Genomic DNA, 12,871 nt, shown 5'->3' with positions numbered 1-12,871 from the left:
CAATACAAATATGTACAGTTCACTTTCGTTTAAGATGCAAGCCCGTCCAGTAGCGTTACCACACTGCTTGCACAGTTCATTGGAATTAGTTCTACTGAACCATTCACCAGTCAGGCTACAATACGAGATCTAGTGCACTGCGTCCTAATAGGCTGGCTTTTTAAACCAGTATTCGAAGTCATATCTGAGATAGAATTACGCATGCGTAAATTCGGGGCAAAGGTAGCTGTTGGCTGTGCTCTGGTCCTGTCGTAAACTGCCACCACTTGGATAGGACTGAAGTGACAGCCCACGCCATGAGAAATGGAGAATCATCGTTCGTGTGCTTGCAACGAGTATATTGCCGATTGCCCTTGGAATCCCAGTCCCCTTTACTTGTCAGTAAACAAAACTAATGGTTAGGAGCTCCACAGATCACTCACATTTGACATCTCAACATTTTCATTGGCCTGCACAAATATTTGGTGACTTTAAGGATAACAGGTACTGCTGACGTTTAAGTGCTGCTCTGTACCGGCGGCCCCAGAGTCTACGGGGGTGTGTGTGCAAATTTTGCTGCAGCGAATCAGTTAATATTCACATTCAGCTGCATACTTATGAGTGTTATACGGTGGTACCGAACAACTGCTGGTGGTTTTCGGTTGTCAAAGCCTCGAACTCCTCAAAAGCTCTGAACTAACACATCATTTAAAGCGAAGTATGGTGGAGACGCAAGACACATCAACGAAAGGAAGAGAATGTTCAAACAATTATTACAAAAATGAAAATGAGTTATCTGGTTTCAGTCGAGGATGAACTTCCCACAAATTACTTTGTCCTTCCAGTGGTTATTCATATCTCTGCAAATGATCACATTTCCCTATATTTTCAACGTTAGACACGAAGAAACGCCTACTAATGTGTCAAACCACACCCAACAACGAATGGTTCTTTTCTCTCCTGCCAAGCAATAAATACAAACTTCACTCCCAATTCTGTTTGGAGTGTTTGATTGCGCGCGGACACAAAAGCTTTTCACACTTCAACACGCGAAACCGGTGATTAATTGCGCATCATCTCAAGTTCCATGCCCAAAAGCTCGTACTAGATTCCCCCTGTTTGTGGTCATATTAATCTTGTCCAAGTGGATTTAAAAGGTTTCATCCCCTCCGCAGTGTGAATCCACGCTGGTTTCGAGGCGATTAACACCATGACCTAAGTTAATGTAAATAATCTGCCCGCCAAAACCACTTTACGAATGTGTCATTCCAATAAAGTGGGATAGCTAACTTTTTGGGGGTGACAAAGTGAGGTTTCACTTCATATCAGAATATTCTATTCAGTATATCCCATTCGTCCCCCTGATGAAAGGTAAACGAAACGCAGTTACAACACCTATGTGAATCCCTTTCGCTTCTAGCGTGGGGTCTGAAATTCAAACGTGCTTCTGCTTTGATGAAAACTTACTGTCAGCCCCCTCAACTTCACTCCGTTGTTGGTCTGTCAACTGACCGCAGTGCCAGACATTCATTAGATCAATCACCTTAAATGAATACCAAAGCGGATTTACTCTCTCCTGCTTGTGTATTCCCCTGTATGAATATACGATTCTGCTTTTCAGCAGAATTTGAGACCCGGACAATGCCTGGAGCATCAGTTCGTATGATATTCAGAGGTTGTCACCCGTCCAAGGCAACGAAAGCAAGATAAAAAAATTGTCTGCAATCCAGGCACTACGGCCATGCGAAAGACCTGAAGCAGGGTGAGACTGGCACTGGGCCGTAGGGGGACCTTAATGAGTCCCCGAGTTTAACGCCATACTTTTGAGACATTGGCGAAAAAAAACAGATCACGATAAATGGTTTTGCGCATCATTCACAGCGTTTCCCTCAAATATATCTCTGTTCAACCAGTCATAATAACCCATCTGAGCTCTTATCCGAGCTCTCTTCTGTGGTTGAAAACAGAATTTGATCACGTCCATCTTTTCTGTCAGTGAACTGGAAATGCCCTGTTACTCACCAAGCAGATATTCTCTCAACCTAGTCTGGTCTATCCAAGCTAAACCGGTGTACTTTCTGATTTTTACAAACATGCTTCGAATATTCTTCCCTTGTGGCTCTACTTCTGCAGTCCAAGTCAGCCGATGGTGAAGAGTCTGGAAAAAATATGATTCCGTCTAATCTTCGTTGGAGATTTTCACTAGTGTGCTCTCTGTGAATCTGTAGGACTATATGAGCTCGTAGCCTTCCGCTCATTTGGATTGGACATTAGTCCGTTTAGCACGAAAAGCAGGTACACAGAGCAATTCACAATAGAGCCGGTTGCAGCGACATTTGTTTGGCTATGCCCGTCTGGGTTACAAAATTACCGAAATATTTCAGTTAGTTTGATTAAGCAATGGGCTTTGCTAGCCGATCGTGGTGGGCCCCGTTGTAATTAGCGAGAGTGTACAGCAAGTATAAGTGGTCGGATCCAGGTGGCTGATCTTGGGACACCAACCTGGAAGTCTGAGGGTCTGAAGGACGGATTTATTTGATTTTACTGGTTCCCCAAAATTCCACGCGGACGCAAAATTTCTCTGCAGTTATTGCAACCGTGTCCTCCAATATGTTGTGGATCAGTTTTAGTGATTTACCGTGTCGTGGTCCTTCAGAACGCCACAACCTGTTTCGCCCTTCTTGGGCTCATCAAATAAAGGCATTTCAAATTTTTAATCGTCCTCGTGTTCTCCCTGAACCCGAATTGCGCGAAGTTAGCGAAGTACACCCATTTGCATACCAATATGGTTTTATTCAGCTGAATCTTTCGTTTTTAAGACGTTTTCAATCAACTGAATATGCTGCATCAGGCCACTTCATGTTAGTTTATTGTCTTCATGTTTTTGCTGAAATGCGATCAACAATCTTCATTGGTGATCGGGGTTTCAGAATTTGCACATAACAGTACTGAAACAACATTTTCAGATATACACTGCTCCCTTGATAATCTTCTTCTGAAAGCCTTAGTCCAACAAATAAACAATAAGTCCTTCAATTAGGGTTGAACAACCATCTGTCAGACCCAATACAGATAGTCCCACGTGTACCCGAAGCTCCAGTTATTAATCAGATTCCAGGATGCAGAAGACGGGCACAGCAGGCCTCGCAGTACTCCGATGATAGGTACGCATGTGAACAAATTCTATAAGATGATGTTTAATGAAAGTGTCGTGGTATCTCAAAATATGACTACTACTGCCACCTTAAAGGACTGGCCAAAACTGCTATCTGCTGGGTGGACCAAAACGTTAATGGGAACCTCAAGGAACTGATCTTAAGACGCACTCCCTTCAAAGCACAGGATTTAGCGTTACCTCTGTGGAGCGCATACAACAGCCGGCCACAATATAATGTTCGGCTCAAATAGACATTCTTCTTAATTCAGGAACTATTAGGGGATATACTATCAGACATCATCATCATTGTTCAACACTGATTCTTTGCTGTTGTGCAATCAAGGTTTATTTGAAAGCCTTACTGTGAAGAAAAGAATAAAATTGGGTGGAAAAGGAAATCAGTCCTGGCTTACTACAATCATCCTGAGGTACCCACACCTCAAGACACTCATTCAGGCAATTTGGATGGAAACTGACGAGAAAACACCATTTATGTCGACTGGCAGCCGCATCTTTCAGCGTCTCCAACCAAGTGCAGTGTGGAGTACGCACTCCCCATCCTGGTAGATGAATAGCACCGACATCACCCAAGCCTTCTGTAATCTTATTCATACCCCTCTGCCGATCAAAGTTGGACCACCTACCCGCTTCTGCCATTATGAATTGGACACGGAAAACAGCACTCTCCGTGGCAAACGATGGTTCGTCATAAGCAATACATGCCTCAACCAACGCAGCTTCTCGTCCTAGACACACTCTACAATGCAAGCACCCATTGCACAACCAAAACACGCTTTCTAACTAACTCGTTTCGGATTCGCCGACATCAACCCACACGAGCTATGGTTCTGAGATAACGATTGTCGAACACCTGAATACGTCTCAGTTCCACTGCTCGAATAGGCCAAGTCTCATAGCCATACAACAAAACAGCCCGTACTATTACACGCGTCCTCTGAGATTCAGGTATAAACCACTCTGATGCCATAGGTGTCTCAGATTAGCAAACACGACCCAAGCCTTGCAGATTTGTCCATTGACTTCATCTGTCACACTACAATCGGAACTAATACAACTTCCAAGGTACGGTAAATGCCCCACAACTTCGAGCGTCTCTCCCTGTATTGTAAATAACGTCTTTAGTGATTCCATGTCCCAGAAGCAATGACCTTACACTTTGTGGGTGCAAAATGCATACCAAGGGACGGCATGACTATGGGCAGCTCATCCAAACCACCTGCGCCTTCTCCTCCTGTTCGAAGATGAGAACGATTTCGTTTGTATATTAAAGACCAACAAGTTTTTGGTCAGTGGCTATCTGAGCACCGGTATTTTGAAGACCTTTAAGCACTTTCTCATTATGTCATCGATCATAAATAAAATNAAATAAGAATGGAGAGAGTGGGCATTCCTGACGAATACCACTTTGCGTCTAGAAGCTTGTGGAGAGCTCTCCATGTACTCTCACACGTCCGGAAGTCTGAGAACACAAAGAAGTTACTATATTCAAAGATTCCCGGGTCATTCCTTGATGGACAGGTGTTTCAAGGAGAACAGACCAGTATGCCGAGACAAGAGTGCTTTGGAATACTAAAAGTGTGGGTCGTTCGTACGTGTGGCCTTGTTATAGCACCTGACGGAGTACAGAGATTTGCTCAAAGCACCCCCTACCGGAGTGGAACCCCGCTTGCTGCTCTCGAGTTGGTGTTTCACGACCCACCGTTAGGCGAGGAGGCACAGGTGACACCAACAATGTCGTTACGATCGGGGTCAAACTGATCCCTAGTGGTGAGCACACTCAGTACGAACCCCATTTTTGAAAACCTGTAATATTATCGACTCTCCCCAGTTGTCTGACAGAGTCTGTTTTTTCCAAATGCGGGCAAACATATCAGACAAGCGTTGACTGAGGACTTAAGCGCCATCTTTGAGCAACGCGGGTGGAAGGTCATTCGGACCAGAAGCTCGGCGGCGCTTGAGAGAACATATGCAGTCGTAAACCCCTAAGGCCGTAGGTGGTTCAATGTTTACCATCCGGAGTTCTACGTCAGCTGTGGGATCCAGATGACTGGTGGCTGGTGGCCACAATGATTGTTGTCCGAAATATTCGGCCGGGGAGTTCACCTGTATTCAAGATGGTTGAGAGAAGCGACTTCGGACAAGCGCGTTTTCGGAATCCACAAATATGTTTCAAAGGGAGTGACAGTCAGCTATCTATCTGCGCTATTGGAAACTAATGGCTATTTGATCCGTTTGAGTTTTGGGTCGGTGCGCCTTTTGGAGATACCACGTTCTTATTTCGGAAGTTGGTACTTCACAAAAACAGCCTGGAATCCGCATACAGCTGAAGCACCGGTTTGCCATTGTCCGTGCGTACCGGGTCTAATCTATGTCGACACTTAGTCGACTCTCAGATGCGTTAAACCTGTCAACTTGTGCAATTAGACCACGATATCTGAGCCCTCAGCTCAACGCAACAGGGCGTTCATGGCGTCATGAAACTTGTTGTCTTTAATGGTGTCCGATCTACAATCCGTTAGGGCATAATCAAACACAGGGAGACATAGATTACCTTCCCCCCTTATGAGACTCCTTCGTAGACGTTGCCAGACGAACCGCTCAGAGGCGACTATCAGCGGGTATTCAACCAAAAATACCCTTTCTCCCCTACACATCCTCCCGCAGCAGTCTCTGAACCATCAGAGGTACGTGACCGGAAGAGAGTTGAAGTTGATGAGGCGGTTAGCTCAACCACTGTACTTGCATTTTGAATTCCTCCTTCTCATACGTACCACATATCATTATCAAGCGAATCCAGTATGACAACAAGGGAATCTTGCTGTCCTGTTTACTTCAGAGTGCGGACATTGAAGGCGGCCAGATGGACTGGGCGTCGAAACATGAAGATTGATCCCAAGATTTCCGAGGATGTTGGCGCCAGGTGACCCGCAGGCCTTGCTTGCAAAACCGATGCAGGACGAACGAAGTTGCCAGTTTTAATTGTTAGGCCTATAAGGAAAGAATGAGGAAAGTGAGGAGACGGGGAAAAGATTATGTGAAGGAGAAAGAAGGGAGGCATCAGCACTAGCCTTTTTTTCACCTACCCGCCCTGCTGTATGCAGTAAGTAAAGCGATCCAGATGATGGCACCAAGCGACGGCCAATGTGGCATGAGTTTATTTGTGTGTGCAACTTAAGATTGCACGTACGATGGTATAATGGAGCACCGAGACCCAGACACGATAATAGTGTTTTGATGCAGGGTGATCAAATATCAGACTGCAAAAATATTAGGCGCGAAATTACGGTTCACTTTGTAGGATTGCCGCCTCTCCTGTCCTCTTTTGGGAGAAGTTTTATGAATAATAACCATGTTCTTGTTCAGCATGTGGACCTTGTTTTACAAGGCATTTAAAGGGTAGCCACAAAGTGTCTTAGCTAGCTTTACTGATTCATTGTATCAATGTAAAAAATCCGGTAGGTGCAGTTTTATTGACTTGTGAGGTCCATAAATTCAGCCTCTCCCCTCAGAGTTTATCCCCAACAAAGACCCATGAGTTGAATTTTTTTCGGGTAATGCTGTCTGTACTGACCAACCTGAGGTAAGAAAGTGCAGGAATTCATTTGGAAGTGAGCTCTGTTGATGTTATAGGCTTCCTTTCGCTTTTCATTCAGTTATCCATGCGGACAGTTTGGAGTGCAACGAAATTAGTGCTCAGGTGGGAGCTGCAAGAATGCGCAAAAACACAACTAAGTGTTATGGTTGCTACTGTTAGACTGTGCGATGGTTGTTTTATCTTCCCACTATCTTATCACGGTTAATCTTTCGTTCAACAATTTCTGGTAATGAAGGCGGATAATTTCGAAGGCTTAATCACAAGAAAATTTCCATTCTGTTATCCGCTAAATCTAAAAGGGTGTCTATGAAGCTGTGGCGTATCCGAGACTTTCACAGTCAATAAGCGATTTAGACGTTTGATTTGTGTAATCGGGATATCTTGGGAACGGTGTCATTTGCAAGGATCATAGACTCGATGAAGATAATCGTGTGTGACAATCCTCCGTAATCCAATTTGGCTTGGTCGTGTAACGTTGGTCTTTGATCATGAGACAATCGCGTCAGTTAATCGCATTTGAAGAACTGCCCTGCTTAGGGAAACGACACTCACAAAGACAGTCGAGACTATACCGTTGCTTGGGTGTATGGTTTGGCCACATGCTTAACAGAAACTGACAACGTGAATCGTTGTGATAGGGGGAGGGGTATTCTTCTCAAAATCACAGGGGAATTACAATGGATTACAGGCAAGCAGCGGTTGTGCTATCACATAATGGATAAATATCAGTAAAACGTTGAGAATTTAGTGGAGAAATGTAACAGTGGTGGGAGTAATGTAATTTAACTGAACCCTTCTGTCCCTCCGGAAGCCTCATGCTTTGGTCAGGGCTTTTTTGATTTGAACTACGTTGAACATCACCACAGTACTACGCCACCTAACAAGAAACGGACAGTTAAGCAGACGGCTTTGTCAAGATGGGTTGTACTTGTACGAAAAAAGTCAACAAAATTTCCGATAGAAACAAAGGCCTCAATCATTAATGCTGTATGGTACTCATTCATCCTTACTGAGCAGCAGCTATCCCAAACGAATGATGGCGATAAAACCTCCGGCCAAATGACTGCAATCTACCTGATTACACTGAATTTTAAACGATTATCAGACAAGGAATACGTCAGCTAAACATCTGCTGGTACGTATGGTAATTGCTCAGAGGATGAAGACGTTGAATAGGACAGAGTGTGGTCACACACTGATAAACTGTCTTTCTTTGTGACCTTTCATCCACTTTATCATGGTGACAAAATTCCGGTTTGTTTTGACATTGGTTGTAGCAAGCTGACGACTACTACACAGACCCGCCATGTTCCAGTATAAGTTTTTAGTCCTGAGTTGGCAAGGCTGCTTTACACCTAAAATAATCGCACTGGATAAAACAGAAAATCCATCTTGTACACAATGGCTGCTCCGAACAGCTGAATACATATACGGTTTGTTATCTGTTTTAAAAAGCATGGAGTAGGGTTCGAATTTGTTTCCACTTCTATAGCCAGTACTCCAGGTTAGGAGGCATTTCACCAGCCAGTTATGTTCTCCTAAAGGTGGTGTATGTTTAATTTCTTGGTTTTTTGACGGCGAATATTATTTTCTATATGAACAACCTTTCGTACTATGTATAAATTAATGTATGGATAGCCACAATGATAATGCTTTAATGTCATCCAGCTGTTCCTTCATAAAGATCAACCTCGATGACCGAAAATTTGGCAGCACCATTTGATATATCTACTTATATTCGCGAGTATTTTCAATATAAGCCAACAATCCGCAGCACCCACATGCTCACCTCCTTCGAAGGTACTTTGTAGATGAACTCCAACAACTTGATATTGGCAAGATTTAACTTAGAAGCGATCTTCATACTAGAGTTTCGGTTGCGCAAAATCACAAACCAGAGACCCATAAAACCTAGTCTTATAGAAGTTGGCGTGCAAATGAACTGCGTATTCAGCAAAAACGATTTAATAACCCAAGTACACGTTAGCGGAACTGCGCACAAGTATGAAAAATCACCTGCCAGGCCAACACCTTCCTCAGACAAACGCATTCATTATGGATGTCAGTTGAGCACTGCACTTATTGCGATCGGTCGGCAAATTCAGTGACTCAAGGGTTGAAACTTTTTCTGGACAGGTACTGATTGAAAAGCATAAAACGTAGAAAGAGCCATGGCCCTTTAATCCAGAAAACGGGCCATATAGAGAATGAAGACGTCCCAACCCAGGCGTGTTACAGTAGGCGAGCTGTGAAGTGCAATGTTTGGTCCGCAGCTTTGTTGTTCTCCCGTCATTTTGTTCACCATAATTGATTAGCTTTTATTGCTTATAAAACCCTGAATCCGTTGAGTATTTTGAACCGGCCTGTCTAGATCACTTACTTAACTATGGTCAATAACTATTGATATCACATATCCATTCCGGTTACCTGCTTCCCTGCAGTTTTAACTAGAGAATCTTGGAAGGTTCTACTGAGTAGTTTAATTTCGTCGAAAAATCACCAAAATGTGTTTCATAGTGGGAACTAGTTGACACCTTCGAAGTGTTTTGCATTGCATTCTAGAGGGTTAATGTTGAGAAAAAAACCTGGTCTTGTAAAATCCTATTTTCCTGGGCTTTTTTCATCTACTGCGAGGTTACTTGTCGAGATGGATGATAACATTTATTTCTGATGGTATGGCAGGATGTCACGGGAAAGGATGAATGTGTATTCAGTTGGTAGAGTGAGCTGTCTTACACCGGATAGCCTTGGTATGCGGAAAAATTGGACCGTTTGAGCACAGCCTGAGCAATTTTACAACGGAGATAAATATCCTGGTCATCGTAAATCGGTTGGCACTGCTGAGAACGCAGAAGTCAAACTACTTGCAGCGGCCGAGTAGTTGGTATTGCATTTTCATTTAGCATAGCGTGTCCGAACAGTGAAGGCTTTCGAGCAAAATACACGCGTTGCTCGCTGTCATTATGACTATCAATATGGATGTTTTTCTACCCGTTTTATTAACTCGAAAGGCCTCATCTTCTAGACGGTATCTACTGGGATGATTGTCTTGACTAAAACGGAAGACTTTCTCCATTCCAGCATTCTCCGAATCGCAAACAACAGCAAATTTGTGTTTCGGGATTTTCCGTACGACAAATCCTGCTCTCATTCACCTGGAGTAGCAATAGAATCTATCACCAGACTTTCATCCCAGTATCGCATGGGACAAGGATATGCCGGCAGCAAAGTGTTGCCAATGATAAAAAATGACCCTTCCCTTTTTTCTCGTGCACAGATGAAAAGAATTTCTACTACCACTTTCATTTTATTACTATTTTCACTAGAATTTTTGTTATTATCACATAAGCCTGCAGTAAACCACTTGCTGCTCATTGCCATCTATGTAAAAGATATCATAACCAATATGCCGTTTACAGCAGCCTAGTGCTAAGTTGGCTTCACCGGTCGGGTACCTAAGGCGGAATGGTCAAAAGTCGCACCGGGAAAAAACTTGTCTACGGTAACCCGAAGGATGATGTTTGGAATAGGGGAAGTCTAAAATGCAGCTACTTGGACAGTTAGCAGGAAAGTCTGAAGAGGTGTAACCTTTATTTTACATACTGTGACTGCCGGTACTCGACGAAACAGTGTGATCAGGCGTTAGCACGTATTAGATTCGATACGCCCCAGTCCAACAAAACGAGTGAGTCATTCGAAAGGAATTGAAACTCCCCTAATGCAGCCTCGAGAATATGGATCTACGCGAGATGTTGACGCAAATGCCTAAGTAATATCGGTTTCAGGGGTCATCAATGTACCCACCAGCCCACCTGCTCGACGCAACTACCTGAAACCTAGGTTAGATTGTTGCATTTCTAATAACTATCTGCCCGACATTGTCACCTTAAAGGTGAAAAGTCATCATCTGCAGGGTACCGTTATGTGACAATGTCTGGGTTGGATAACGGTTTGTGATAGACCCCAGTGCTTCCTCGTGCTGATCTTATTTCCTTGGCTTTATAGCGGTGACAGGGGTCTGCACGCTGCTTTAGGCTCTGAGTTAACCGTCTGTGGATTCCTACTATGAGTAGGCATCCAGTGCTTTCATGACCGCTGACTGGCCAATCCGATTTGGATGTCATCCATTCATTGTGGAAGTCTCAAACGAACTACCTATATGCATGGTTGTAATTTTCCGCAAAATACAAAAGAACCACTCATTGGTCCCGATTAACTCATTCCTCAGCATATTTGGTTGCTTGTTGACGACAAACAAAAAGCCTTACCCACTTCGGTCTTCAATGAACTATGCGCCAACGTCCTGTCGTACGTCTTAGCAGGTGTTGTTGCTGGTCTTGACAGTCTGCTCCGATAGAAGGCCAAATGTGTTGAAATATTGGTAGCTCGGGTGAGTTTATTGGTTGTTGATCAGGTGAATGTTGATCTGTTTGTCGAGCTTGGCAACTGGCTTGGCGAACAGATCAACAGTCACCTGATCAACAACCAAGATGACCAATTAAATCATAAGAAGGCAGAACATAATATAAACTATTCCACTTCAACATGCTACATCAACTCTCTGCTTCACTGACCTAGTTCTTTCTTTCCCATCTCTCAACACTCCGTGTGTAGGATAGCAGACCACTGACGTCCTGTAAGTTCTTGTTTTACAGACTTAGTGTCGAAAACATAGGTTTCTTTAGTGGACTTTTTAGTCCAATTTCTAGTACATCGTGAACAAGCTTCATCTAGCAAGCAAACCAGAGTTCAAGGAAACGCATTCACAAATACCGGGGACTCAACTGGGTAGTAGATGAGCCTTTCATTTACGGTATTCCTCAACTGAATAGGCTATACCTAGTTCGAAGAGTGTATTCTGCCATCTGCTTGAAAGTTGGCGTTGCGATGGAGCAAAAAGCTAACGAACTGTACCAAACCAATAATCCGTTTTAGCCATCATGGTATGCTCAGAAGGCATAGGGATGTGACAGATTTTTTCTATGGAACAATAGAAGAAAATCCATTTGGCCTTGCAATGGTGGAAGGGAAGGTATCGTTTTCGGCGTTGTTCGTTGACAAACATGAACTAAACGGTTACAGATTATCAGACACGAAAGTAAAACCTCGTTCTCCCACAGTGTGAAAAAGTCGGCATCTGTGGGCGTCCACCTGAGCTCTCTTGGATATTGCTTGAATGTTAACCAATAATGAAAAGACACTATAAAACGGTTTCCTATTTTCTGAATCAACCTTGTTATTTAGAGGGAAGGTGCTTTAATCTACTTGATCGACCAGTACTCGCACGTTTCACCAGTAGTATATTCAAATACATTGATATTTCATGTTATCCAGCCACATTCGAAAGGCACATCGCTATCAAATCAGGTGTGACTTCTTATGTGATAGTGTGTAGTTCAGTGCAGCCACTGACCGGATTCTTCAAAACTTTTTTAAGTTTAAAATCTTGGTTATGTTCTTTCCCATGGTTTTCTCTTTTCAAGCGTAGTGAATCAGTATCCAATGAATTGACACAGTTTGCTTTCCACTCACAGCAACCTTTCTGTACGCATTTTATTACAGCAAGGCAAGCCTAATATTAGACAGTTTCCTTATCGTTTAGGATTCGTCAGATCCTTCACATCATGATTTATGTAACGGTCTAACCAAATCTGTCGAAGTGAAATTTCTCATCTGAAAAAAAATAAGTAAAGCAACATTTTGGCTGAGCAAGAGACACCAACCGTCCGCTGCTTACTGGATTCGTACATTCCAGAAAAACCGACTGATTGTCTGGCCCACACTGCGCACAATCTGATGAGAACTGTCGTGACTTAATCTTCCCGTGTCTGACCTTGAAAACATATTTCACTTCTGGCATAACTATCTGGTCCCATCCAGTGCAACGGGGAATCCAAGAAACTCACCAGCTAGTTCATACGAAATCCATTCCAAGATGTTCCAATCCTCGTTTATATACTGTCAGTGAAGCAAAGGTATCTTAAGGAAGGTACTCTACGTCAAACGTGCTAAGGAAATGAAAATTGATCGGGTGTCTAATCCCGTGCGCTGCTTATCTCCTACCGATTTATGTCTACCTGATTTTGCTTGAGTTCCACAGTATACTAGTGCATTTCGCA

Source organism: Opisthorchis viverrini (genome assembly GCF_000715545.1).
Source record: "Opisthorchis viverrini unplaced genomic scaffold opera_v5_74, whole genome shotgun sequence".
Lineage (NCBI taxonomy): Eukaryota > Metazoa > Platyhelminthes > Trematoda > Opisthorchiida > Opisthorchiidae > Opisthorchis > Opisthorchis viverrini.
This window is presented reverse-complemented; position numbering follows the sequence as displayed.